This window comes from Ixodes scapularis, unplaced genomic scaffold (genome assembly GCF_016920785.2).
Source record: "Ixodes scapularis isolate PalLabHiFi unplaced genomic scaffold, ASM1692078v2 PGA_scaffold7__128_contigs__length_106722199, whole genome shotgun sequence".
In the NCBI taxonomy this organism is placed as follows: domain Eukaryota; kingdom Metazoa; phylum Arthropoda; class Arachnida; order Ixodida; family Ixodidae; genus Ixodes; species Ixodes scapularis.
In genome coordinates this window covers 86,799,126-86,812,272 of record NW_024609882.1, presented here as the reverse complement: position 1 = coordinate 86,812,272, position 13,147 = coordinate 86,799,126, and positions in this window count along the sequence as shown.

Genomic DNA, 13,147 nt, shown 5'->3' with positions numbered 1-13,147 from the left:
CCCCCCAGAAAAGAAGGGGCTGTGCAGATAATGGCGCGTCAAGTCCAGTCTCTGATCAAGGCCCTTCAGACGCCTCCGACGATCCCAGTCAAGAACGCCCAGCGGACGGGATCTCACTTCTGAAACCTTTCCCGTGCACGGAGCGAAAGTACCAGCTACGTGCAATGGGGTGAATGAAGTACGCGCGTCAGCGGATTATTCGGAAGCAGAATAAGGTAAGCGGTGGAAGATTCCGCGCAGCGTGACATCGTCTCTTGTTCATTTCTGTGCGTGAATTTGTTAGTTTTATATACGTCTGGGTGCCACATCCAGGGACGTCTTTTGGCGGCACTCCATAGTGCATCTTGTGTCTGAAAATGCTAAAATAAACAGTTCGTACCAAACCTGTGTTTCAGTTACTTCCTTCGTAGTTACTTGCATGAGAGCAACTTGCCTTCGTAATATTACTCAAAAAGTGAATTTTTGTTTTTTGGAGGGAGGAGGGGGGGGGTGGACACAACGTCGTCCCCACGACGCCTAGGGAACGTAATTTGGAATGGTTTCTCGACGTTCTATAAACGTTGGTAGTCCGGATGTCGTAAACACTCGTAGCACAAACATCGAAGGAGGACGCAACGGCCCACTGAGACGTGCATGTAACGTGTGACAAACGTAATTGGGAACGTTTTCTCGACCTTCTGTGCACCTTTTCTCGCGGGCATTTAAAGGTTTCATCGACGTCGAAGGAAGGTAACGTCCGGACCTTCGACGTTGTACGACGTCACGTTACAGACGTCTTCGACGTTCTTTCGGCGTTTCCTTCACGTTTATGTGCTGCCTGGCAAAGCATGTCACAGTGATGACGACGACAACGCATATTCCACCCTTACTTCTCTCGAATTATACTTGGCAATAAAAATATTTCTGAAACCTAACATAAATTTCAATTCTGCATTCACCTGCGATGACGAGATCCATGCGCGCCATCTCCAGCCTTCCTTCCAGAGAACCCGTGAGGTAAAGCGGCAAGGCGGCGTACTCGTACACGGCGTCGAAGAAGACACCCTTGGCCAGCACCGTCGCGACCACGTTCAAAGGCGATCCGGGATCTTCCTCGCGCGACCTCTGAAGGTGCAGGCGCCTGTTGTGGCTCAGGTGGCAGAGACCGCGGACGTTTCCGCTCTGCAGCTGACAGTCGCCGTCGGGTGTCGGCAGCAGGGCACTAGGTTCGATCAGCGTCTGCAGCTCCTGGCTTGCTTGAATCTTCAGCATGACGGCGTTCATATATTCGCCAACGGACCTAAGATTGCCTGCGAGGTGCACGTTGAAAAGAAATTCCAGGAACGTTCTACGCGGTAATAAATCTGGTGCTTTTTATTTTTACGGGTTCCCCACTTAATATAGCCGTTAAATTGACGACGCCTGGCCCAAACAGAAATCATATTTTCCGCACAATTTAGGGGGAAATTGACGTCCCTAACGTGCCCTGATGTCACGTGACCTATATTATAACTTACTTTCACAGCTAAATTAAGCGTTGAATACACGTCACACACGTGTCACACCAATTTCCATTCCCGATCTTTCTCCTTTCTTCCCCTCCCTTTCTTTCCCCATCTCTTCCTTCCCTTCTCCCCTCTCTCGCACCTCGATCCCTTTCCCTCTCTTCGCCATTGTCCTACAGTTAGCGACTTTCCCCAGCCTACCTTTCCCCTCCCCTCCTCTATGTACGTCATGTGATTTACGAACTCAGGTTCTCCATTCCTCTCTCTCCTCCCTTTCCTTTCCTCCATTTCCTCGATTCCTCTCCATACCATCCTACACCGCACTCTCCCATCATCAGTTTCCTGTTGCCTCCCTTCTGCCTCACCCCTGACCGTCCACGTGACATATCAATTAAGTTTCTGTTGAATTGATAAAAATAAAGGGTATTTTCTCCCGGAAGGACTTTTTAATGTCTAGCAATCAAATGAACCAATCGCTCTTACATACTGCATTTAATGCATTATAAAACGTTAAAATTAAAGGTCGCTGTCTTTTTTTATGTACATTGTTTAACCATGATTTTAAATTATTTGAATATTTTATAATTTCCGCTTATATATCGGAATTGTAAAAGTGATCGTATGTCTACGCGTTTCCGGGACTGGAGTGGACTGTGAAGGAAGTGCACAAGATCTTAAAGCGGTATTGACACAAATTGGTCAATCGCGGGGATCTCTCCCAGCGCGGACATCAAGCAATGGAAACATTCGTTTCTATTTTTTCATTGAGGCGCTTTGACCTCAACTCCGCGGCGGAGGGAGAGACTAATGCTCGTGCTGTACAATGAATCCCAGCCTGGCGACGGATCGGTTTGTTTCTATTCTTTTCTTGTCCTTAACCACTTTGGCATCAAGTCTCTGAGACCGCTAAATTTGTGCCCGGGTGTAGAATGAGCCGCAATCGCTAAATAATACGGCAAACGCTGACATTCCTCCGTCAGATACCTCGTCGTCTACATCGACGAGGTGCCGAGGAGAGAGATGACATATTACCGCCGAGATATTTTGAGGGCATCCTCTGATGGCTATCGTTCATGACGTCACGACAAGGATTTTGCCCAGTCGTGCACCGACTTTTGGGCAGGCATAATCGGAACAGAGGAAGCTGTGACTTGGCAAATCGCGAATTCCGCCAACAGCGACACAGTTGGTCGCGCACGTCACTGATAGAGGGTTTGCTGGACGTCATATTTGAGGGCGCTGTTTAGACCAAGGTTACTGGAACAAAGTCAGTTAACAAGCCTCCTAGAACTCGTGATTGCTTTTGGTGGCTCGTGCGCTCGGTGTCGCTTGCTACACTATTACCCCGCTTTATGGGCAGGCGTTGCTGAAACGGTAGTTCCTTCGATACACAATACTGGTGGTAGAAATTGATTCTATTATAATTTCTAAGGTACACATAATGTTTTCCCAAAAGTTGACTCAAAAAGTGCGTCGTTCAAAAACGGTCATCCTTCGTTGCCCGTGAAGGCGTTGACGCTGATGGCGCTAGGAATGCTATCCGCCCGTTACAGTTCGCGTGTGGGCATCGGAGAAAAAATCGTTTTCGAACGCCACTCTTCCGTTGAGCTTGTCAAGTGAGAGAACTAAGAACGGTGCTTTAGACCACATGCTCAGAATGAGCCCACTTAGTAGTTCGCTAAGATCGGTAATCTTGATGGCGTGGAATGAACGTTTCCAAGGAACTAGGGAAGCTCGCCCTCAGCAGGTGCTCAGCAGTCGCCAACCACAGCTGCGCCCGCCAGTGAACGTTTTTATAGTCTCTATCGTGGGTGCAACTTTTTGGCGGATACTGAGTGGTGGGTGATGCGTAGTTTGTTTTTGAGTAAAAAAACTCTGTACATGTATCCCAGAAATGCCCTGTCGAAAGGATTAATTTATCACCAATCTCTTTATCTTCATGCCACGCTCTGCTACTACGACGGGGTGTTCAGAATTCCAGTGTCGTTCCAATTAGACATGACTGTGCAAAAATCATCTTTCAATCTTAGTGACACACAGACCAAAAAAAAAAAAAAAAAAATTCACCCATGATAGTCAAGACCTTTACTCATTGGCCTTGTAATGCCTCTCGCGTCGCAACAACACCACACCATCTGGAAACCAAATGGCGTATAAAAAGCTCGACACAATTTACGAATGAATTTTTGCTATTATCATCCACAGCTTAAAAAGCGAAAGGCGTTGAGAACCCCGCTACCCTTTTGTTGCTTCAGCGCCAAGGTGATGGCGCAAATGCCGATGATAACAACAGCGAATGATTCACGAACCATGCACTGTAAAGCTTATAAACCACGTCCTGCGATTCTTGTATTGTCAGTAGCTACGCAAGGTTAGAAAGAGCATGCAGTGCTTCGTTATTACCTGTGTTTCTCGTCATCGATTATTTTTCTTCAGTTAAGAGTGCGAGATTTAGGAATGTCACTTGATATCTGGCTTCGTTCTCTTCTTCGCTTATAGACGCATTACACGCGCGCCAGATTACAACACTCATCGCTGAGCTTCTCTCCCACGCTCTCGACTTACCTAAAGTCACTGGATCCTGACTTACCCAGAGGCCTATTTACTGAAGTGGGGATTGACGAGCCTCCACAAAGATCAATGCTGGTGTGAAATACAGTACAATCTAAACGGGCAATAACATATCATTCTGTCCTAATTTAACGAAAACAATATTTGAGATTGAGAGGATTAGCATTGTACAACCCTGGCGTCGTCAGTCGCTACTGCGTGGTGCAGGTTAAAGACTCCAGGCTTCCAGTCGTGCGGTTCGGATGAAATTTCTCATTTACGTTTGTTTACTTTGTCGCTATATTCTGGCATAACAAAGACTCGCTTTCCAAGACCAGAAATGAGTAATTTCTCTGCTGTTTCCTTTTTTTTTACAAGTTTGACAAATGACACCTGACGTATACTAACTATATTTCGTGTTTTGCATCGGACGTTGTCTTATCCGAAAATGGACACGTTTGACGCTTATTCCCATGTTGCAGTACAAAATAAATAGTCCAGATTCAAACCTGATATATACTTCTCCAGCCATTTTCGCCCTGTCGGGACTACATACCGCTCTTTTGAAGTTAGTAGCACGTCTGTAGTGAACATGTACACGTCGAAAGCTGTGTTCCAAATCTTACACAAATGTATCCTAGTTACTCCGGCCGGTCGTGTCACGTGACAGCTCAGATTGTAAAAACGCTGGACGCAGGTAGGTTTGAGAATGTCAATGTACCAAACTCTTATCGATTAATGTTTGGAACAGCTAGGGCCTAACTAGTCGGAAGCTAAGCGAAGAAACGGTAACAAAGGAGCGACTAGACCCTGCTGTATTCAAGAGCGCAAATCAAGCGGGTGACTCTCTAGTCAGGAATAGCAAGCAGAAATTACATAAAAAGACAGGTCACGCATGCAGGTACTTAAAGGGATTGTCCGGCGAAAACGGGAAATTTTTAGGATCTTGTCATGGTTACCTGGCGGGAGCCTAATCCCTAACAGAGGCCCTTTTTATTCAATTAAACGACACACCGATTTAGTATAATCAATAACGGAAAATTATACGAAGCTCCATTTCAACGTTCCCAAGTATTAATTGCTATGCTCTCCTCTCTGATTTGACGTCACTCAGGGCTTGCCACTGTCACATTCTATGCCTCATTCTGCCGTGGGAACACAGTGTTGCGACGCAGCGCAGCTTTCTAGTTTACTCGCCGCTCTAAGTCTCGCGGAGAAATGTGAGCCTTGACGACCACACAACGAGAGTCTCCTTCCGTTCACAAAAACGTTCCTAGCGCAACCGCGAGGGTGAACCACGTCGGAGCACTCACGCGGAGGACAAAATTCGAAGGGCGCTTCAGTTTGGCGCGATCATTGCGTTATGCTACGACGGAGCCTCCCCTGCTCTGAAAATTGAAGAGGAAAGCGGCGTGTCAGCAGGCTTGATTTAAAACACAGTTAATTGTCCAGCGAAAAACACAAAATTCAGATTTTTATTTGTTTATATATTCCTTTATTAATCCTCAAATATGGCCGGTCACCTATATGTTGTCCACTGTAAGGCTGAGTACGTTACAGCATGCACACTGTACAATGTAAATGAACAAAAAATAATATAACACCATTCAACTTAGGCGGAATGACAACGCGAAGGGACAAGTTTATGCTAATATTGAAGAAAAAACTAAAGCAACTCTTCAAGGTACTCGATACACAGAAATTCACAAATATTTTATGGCATTAAATGATTTGTAACTGTCACGACAATGAAAGAAGTAGTGAGCTGATTGATAGTGCTTAGGGGGAATATATTCCATTAATGAACAGTGCGCGGAAAAAAGGAATATTGAAAATTATCTTTTAGATGGGGTCTCTACAATTGTTTTGTTCTGCTTGTTGCGTATCTGTATATATGTGTGTATTCTATCGCACGCATTTTCCTAATCGAAGTTTATCGTTGCCATGGACTATATTATAGAGAAAGTTAGGAAGACTAATTTATCTGCTTGTTCTAAGGTCAGGTATGCTTGACAACTTAAACAGTTGAGAGAGGGAAGTCAGCCTGTCGCAACGGTTAAAAGCAAAATCGCAGTGCTTTTTCATGGACTTGTTCTATTTGCTCTAAATTTTTGCTCTGTAGGGGTCACATACCACGTCCGCATATTATAATATTAATCTAAGTATAGTCGTGCATGCCGGTAACTTTGTTCCGGGTGTACTGTTGAATAATGTTCTTCTTAAAGGCTAAGTTTCTGGCACGCTCCAGCTACACTGTAGTTCACGTGCGCGTTCCCCGTGAGCTCTGTTGAAATAACAAACCCGAGTTAGTTATATTCTGCAACAGCTTCCAACGGAACACTAAAAGCGAGAGAGTTGTTGAGTACGTCTTGGTCTTCAACACGACCTATCTTCAAAACAAATACGCAATCATCCGCGAAAAATTGGCACTGAATAAGCAAACTAGCCGCCAAATAATTTATAAATATCAAAAATAGCAACGGGCAGAGTACAGAGCCTTGCGGCACTACTGCAAAACCTGGAACTACGGGCATAAAGCGTCATCTATGCGAACAAATTGTTGGTGTTGACATTAGTAACAGCCGAACCAATGCAAAAATGCATCGTTATTGAGAAAGTGTCTAAGTTTATAACGTATTTGCGAGACTAAATTAAACGCTTTAGCAAAATCTGAAAAAAGTAACGTTAGTCTGTCCCCCTTTATTCATAACATTAAAACGCTTATTTGCCCTTCGGACATCGCATTTTTCAAATCAAGTCATATTTTACGCTTCCTCTTCCTCTAAAAAACTAATGTTGTTCGGCGCGTTTTTTTTTTTTTTTTTGTGTCCGGCAGAACATTTTTTCCCCAGAAATCTTGCAGTGTGCAGAAATACCTGTACAGATCGAAAATAATTTTAACGCGTCGCTTTTTGTTTGTACCAGATGTCGTGAAGGACCACTCACGTACCCTTAGATAAAAATATATTGCAACAACGACATTAATTTTATTACTGTTCCGATTTTGATGTGGCCAAATCACTAAAGGTAATTTAGTTCGGATACGGGCAGAGGGGTTTTCTACTCTGATCCCCGCATTCAAGGTATTAAATTTCTTTGATAAACGGGTCGTCTGCATCCTATACGATATTAAAATTATTTTAAATCATTATTATTATGATAATCGTGTTCAGATGGTTTTATGAAAATGTTTAACACGTGAAACAACTGAATGGTTTTAGTTGACTAGAGAATACTCGATATAATTATAACAAGAAAAGTGTGTCGTGTTTCTAAATTGTTCTTTGTATATCTCAATGAGGTAAAGACTGCGCTTGAGTTAGGAAAAAATGAAAGACGTTTACAAATCTCTGTAATGCGCAACTAGAGCGAATCTTTTGAGGAGGAGGAAGAAAGGGTACAGAGGGCAGAGTATGCCCCTCCTCCTCCTCCTTTCCTCCTCCTCTCCTCCTGCAGCTGAATGTCTTCATGGGTGACGTGAAACGAAGTCGCGACGTCATTTTCCCCCGCTAAAAAATTGAATTGGTGTTGAGGCCACGTGACATCAATTTCTCTGCTAATTTAGTGGGAGAATTGTTCCCTAAAATTGATTTCACGCTAAATGTAACGGGAAATATTCCCCGCTAAATATAGAGGAAATATTTCCCTTCTAACTTTAGCGGGGAAACTTCCATAATGCATCGCGCGCAGTTACGCTGACGCCGATGGCAACGCCGCTGAAGCCGGAAGCAGTCGTTAGGAGCTGCGCCCTAAAAAGCAACGTTGTCATCATACTATTTCTTCCTTTTTTTTCAGAATAAGACTCAAGTTCACGCCTACGTCCCTGCCGGCGTTTGGTACGACATCGATAGAGGAACGATTTTTTCCCAGTCAACCGGTACATACCAGTCGTTTCCGGCCCTCTTCATTCAAGTGAACACCCTATTCGAGGAGGCTCCACCGTCCCGGCGCAGAAACTGGGGCTCACCACGACGGAGAGGTAACGAACCTCTTCGTAAAACACGTAGCGCCCTCTGCAGTACCCAAGAGATTGCTGGGAACAATATGCATTAAAACGGCTATAACAGACGGTGGAGGTAACTTTGAACAACCTTGAAGGCGACGGAGACAAGAGAAAACACTGGCCAGGGTGAGATCGAGGCAGGAGAGCAACTGTAGGCACAACGCCTCCTAGATACCAAGTCCGGAGTTACCCACTTTCGACGTCACCCTCCCCCTTTCCCCCCCCCCCCCCTCCGGTCTCGCGAGGGCCACCGCGAGCACCTCCCTCCTCCCCCCCCCCCCCCCCCCCCCATCCCCTACCCGATCTCGACAGCCCCGAAGCGCTGCACTTGGGGCGGTCCGCCCTTCCCCTTGTGACGCCACTGTGACGCCACGTCAAATGTAACATGGCAGTGGACGCAAAAGGTTAGCGACTTCTGGCTCGTACAGCACAATGTCATGTAGAAGGAGTTTTCAACGTCTAAAGAAATATTTGCTCTGTGTAGATCATAAGGATAGGCAAACAAACAAGAGAGAGAGAGAGAGTCGGAAAAAGAAGAACAGAGAGGTTAACCTAGGTTGGAGTCCTGGTTGGCTACTCTGTTTTAGGAAGGGGGTAGTGGGGAGTTGAAAGAGGAAGGAAAGGATAGGAGGACATAGAACAATAAACAAGTAAAAAGAAAGAAAGAAATAGTGACACGAGAGCACAAACTATAGATCACATTACAAATAAAGTACGTGTGTCCTTTAGAGGCAGAGGCACAGCCGCGTTTCCTTTAGGAAACGCAGAAAAGCTTTTGTGGCCCTCGCTGCATACTGAGGGCTGTCCCAGGTTCCGAACACTTTCATGACAGAAAACGGTCGGCTGTCTAGTTGCACCAACGTACTCTTGAGGTGTTCTCTTTCCGCGTCGTAGATTTTGCAGTCGCACAATAGGTGAGCAATGGTTTCATCACATTCACACGTTGGACAGTCCGATGTTCTGGCTTGCCCGATGCGGTGAAGGAAGGACTGTGTATAAGCGACACCGAGCCGGAGGCGATATATGACCGCCTCTGTCCTCCGGGAAGATCACGCGGAAGTTGAAAGGTAAGATTTCGGTACACGCGTAGAGGGGAGCATAGTGGTAGGAGACATCGTGCCATAGATTTCTCCTTGCGCTGGCGGCGTGACGATTGATAAGGCATTTAATGTCATTCCGACAATACGGAATCGTAATAGTTGCTTCTAGAGAATGGGCTGACTTCGCACCTGCGTCTGCAGCCTCGTTTCCAGGTAAACGACAATGACCTGGTATCCATTGAAACTGGACAGTGTGTCCTAGATCCAAACACTGCATAAGAACGGTCATTATTTCGAAAACCACTTGGTCATTTTGACTGCGTCGCAAAAATGCTGATATTGCTTGGAGGGCCGGCTTGGAGTCAGAAATATTGTCCACGAGTGGGACAATTTTGTAGAGATGATTGGAAGTGCTTGTTGAATTGCCGCTAGCTCTGACATCGTAGATGAAGTTACGTGGCTTAGCTTGAATCGCACGGTTTTACAGTGACTTAGAATGACTACACAGCAAGTAGAACTATCAGAGATACATGAGCCGTCGGTGTAGACTTGTGTTCTTGAGAGATGAGTACCGTAAATATGGGACATAGTAACCTGTAAAATTACGACCATTGGCATATTTGATTTTTTCTTGATACCAGGAATATCAAGTTTGACATCTGGTTCCGGAGATCTCCACGGAGGCGTCGTGCAAACTGTGGCTTGTGTAAGATCTCCCCGCAAATATCGCCGTACCTGGGACAGCGCCTTGGAGTAGCTCGAGTTTGGACGTGCAGATTCTATGGTGGCGAGAGAGTGATCTTCATGCTGAGTTAAGTGTCTTAAATGAAGCCATAGAGTTTCCTGCATGAGCAGGATGCTTATAGGAATGACGCGTGCTTCTGCTATAGTTCCAATTGTTGACGCACATGCTGGAAGCCCAAGGCAGGCTCGAAGAGCGCGTGCCTGAAGGCTTCGAAGTGTGCCTAAGTTTGTACGGCACATGCCGTTGATAACTGGAAGACTGTACCTAAGCAAACCAGTAAATAAAGCCTGATAGAGACGTAGCAACGCCCGCACTGACGATCCCCACGTAGTGCCACGAATGAAGCGGGAGAGGTCAATGAAACTCACCAGCTTCCGTTTTAGGTAATTAATATGCGGGGTCCAAGTTAGTCCTTTATCAATACATACGCCAAGAAATATGTGACTTAGGACGTATGAAATTGTGTGCTTAAAAATGCGAAGTGGAAAACGGTCCATGTTCCTTAGAGTGAATGCAATGGTAGCAGATTTGGCAGCGGAGATTTCAAGGCCACGGACGCAAAGGTATCTGTGAACTTTCTTTAAAGCTAATTGTACTATGGCTTTAGCTTGTACGCGAGTGGAGCCAGAAGCCCATATAGAGATATCGTCTGCGTATAAGGATACATTTACATTTGGTGGCACCGACTGCACGAGCCTGATAAGCGTGATATTAAATAGGGTTGGACTTAACACGCCTCCCTGGGGTACACCCCGAGAGATGAAATGGTTTGACGCGTCTCCACCTTGCGTGGTCATGTAAATGGTGCGCTCTGAGAGATAACTTTCGATCCACTTGTAGAGACGGCCTTCGATGCCAACCTCCTGTAGCGCTTGAAAGATGACATTATGAGTGACACGGTCAAACGCTCCTTTGATGACGAGAAATGCCGCTATTGTGATCCTCCCTTGAGATCTTTCCTCTTCGACGAAGGTGACGAGATCAAGGACAGGATCCACGGAGCTTCTTCCTCAACGAAAACCATGCATATTTTTTGGATAAGCTCTTCGTTTTTCCAGATACCATTCTAAACGACGATTAATCATTTTCTCCGTCAACTTGCCAACATAACTTGCCAGAGCAACAGGACGGTATGATGATAGAAGTAAGGGCGACTTGCCAGGCTTCAGTAATGGAAAAATTCTTGCCTGTTTCCATGTGTTAGGTACTTCTCCATTTGTCCATAATTTGTTAAAATATTCCAGCAGCCAATTGCGAGCATCAGTCCCCATATGTGCTAAGAAAGCATATTTTATCCCATCTGGACCGGGACATGAGTTTGGTTTTATAAATACAAGAGCGGCATCTAGTTCGCCACGAGTGAAGACATCGTCCATGCAGCCATCAACAGCTGATGGTGCTGCAGCGGTAGGGACAGGACGACTTTTCGGCATGGAAACACTCGACGTGAGAGATGCACAAAACTCGTTTGCAAGATCCTTTTGTGAGCATGCCGCCGACAACGCAGGTGCTCGGAATGGGTGATATTGTTGAGGAGGAGACTTAAGGCCTCGAGCTATTTTCCAAATCGCGGAGAGTGGCTTGCGGGGATCAATATTTTCACAAAATCCCCTGTATTTACGTTGACCGAGCTTGTCAAAATGGCGGCTTATTTTTTTCTGCAGATTTCTTGCCGCGCGAATATCGCCTTTTTCTTTAGTTCGTCGAGCACGCCTCTCCGCCTGTCGCCGGATGGCCCGAAGACGTTCGTAAGACGACGTTCGGGGGAATATACCCTCCCCTCAGTGCCCTTCCCTCCTCCTCCTCAAGAGCTGCGCTCCAATTCGGCGTTACAGGAAGTTGTAAACGGCTTTCACTTTTAGAGCGCAGCTCTTAGGGGCCCGTTTCCGGCTTGAGCGGCGTCGGCGTCGCCGTCGGCGTCGGCGTCGGCGTCGGCGTAACCGCGCGGTGCATCATGGGAAATGTTCCATAATGCACCGCGCGGGCCCCCCACCGGGGTCACGTGACCTCGTGGGGGGGCGCGTGACCCCCCACGAGGTCACGTGACCCCAGTGGGGGGCCCGCGCGGTGCATTATGGGACATTTCCCATGATACACCGGGGTCACGTGACCTCCCGAAGTCACGTGACTCCCCTGAGGTCACGTGACTCCCGCCGATGTCGCGTGACCCCCAATGACGTCATCGTCACTGATGACGTCACCGGCATCCACATCGTCATCGTCATTATCACTGATGACGTCATCACTGATGACGTCACCGGCATCCACATCGTCATCGTCATCATCACTGATGACGTCACCGGCATCCGCATCGTCATCGTCATCATCACTGATGACGTTACCGACATCCGCATCGTCATCGTCATCATCACTGATGACGTCATCAGTGACGTCACTGATGTCGTCACCGGCATCCACATCGTCATCGTCACTGACGACGTCACCGGCATCCGCATTGTCATCGTCATCATCACTGATGACGTTACCGACATCCGCATCGTCATCGTCATCATCACTGATAACGTCATCAGCGACGTCACTGATGACGTCACCGACATTCGCATCGTCATCGTCATCATCACTGGTGAAGACATCAGTGACGTCCCTAATGACGTCATCGGTACCCGCATCGTCATCGTCACTGAGGACGTCATCAGTGACGTCAGTGATGACATCATCGGCATTGGGGGTCACGTGACCCCCAAGGTCACGTGACCCCCCCCCTGGTTAGTTTAAACCCCCCCCCCCTAGTGCCCTTCCCTCCTCCTCCTCAAGAGCTGCGCTCTAATTCGGCGTTACAGGGAGTTGTAAGCAGCTTTCACTTTTAGAGCGCAGCTCTTAGGGGCCCGTTTCCGGCTTGAGCGGCGTCGCCGTCGGCGTCGCCGTCGCCGTCGGCGTAACCGCGCGGTGCATCATGGGAAATGTCCCATAATGCACCGCGCGAGCCCCCCACCGGGGTCACGTGACCTCGTGGGGGGCACGTGACCCCGGTGCATCATGGGAAATGTCCCATAATGCACCGCGCGAGCCCCCCACCGGGGTCACGTGACCTCGTGGGGGGCACGTGACCCCCCGAGGTCACGTGACCCCCCGAGGTCACGTGACCCCCTCCTCGAGGTCACGTGACCCCCTCCTCGAGGTCACGTGACCCCCCGAGGTCACGTGACCCCCGCCGATGTCGCGTGACCCCCCGATGACGTCATCCTCACTGATGACGTCACCGGCATCCACATCGTCATCGTCATCATCACTGATGACGTCACCGGCATCCACATCGTCATCGTCATCATCACTGATGTCACCGGCATCCACATCGTCATCATCA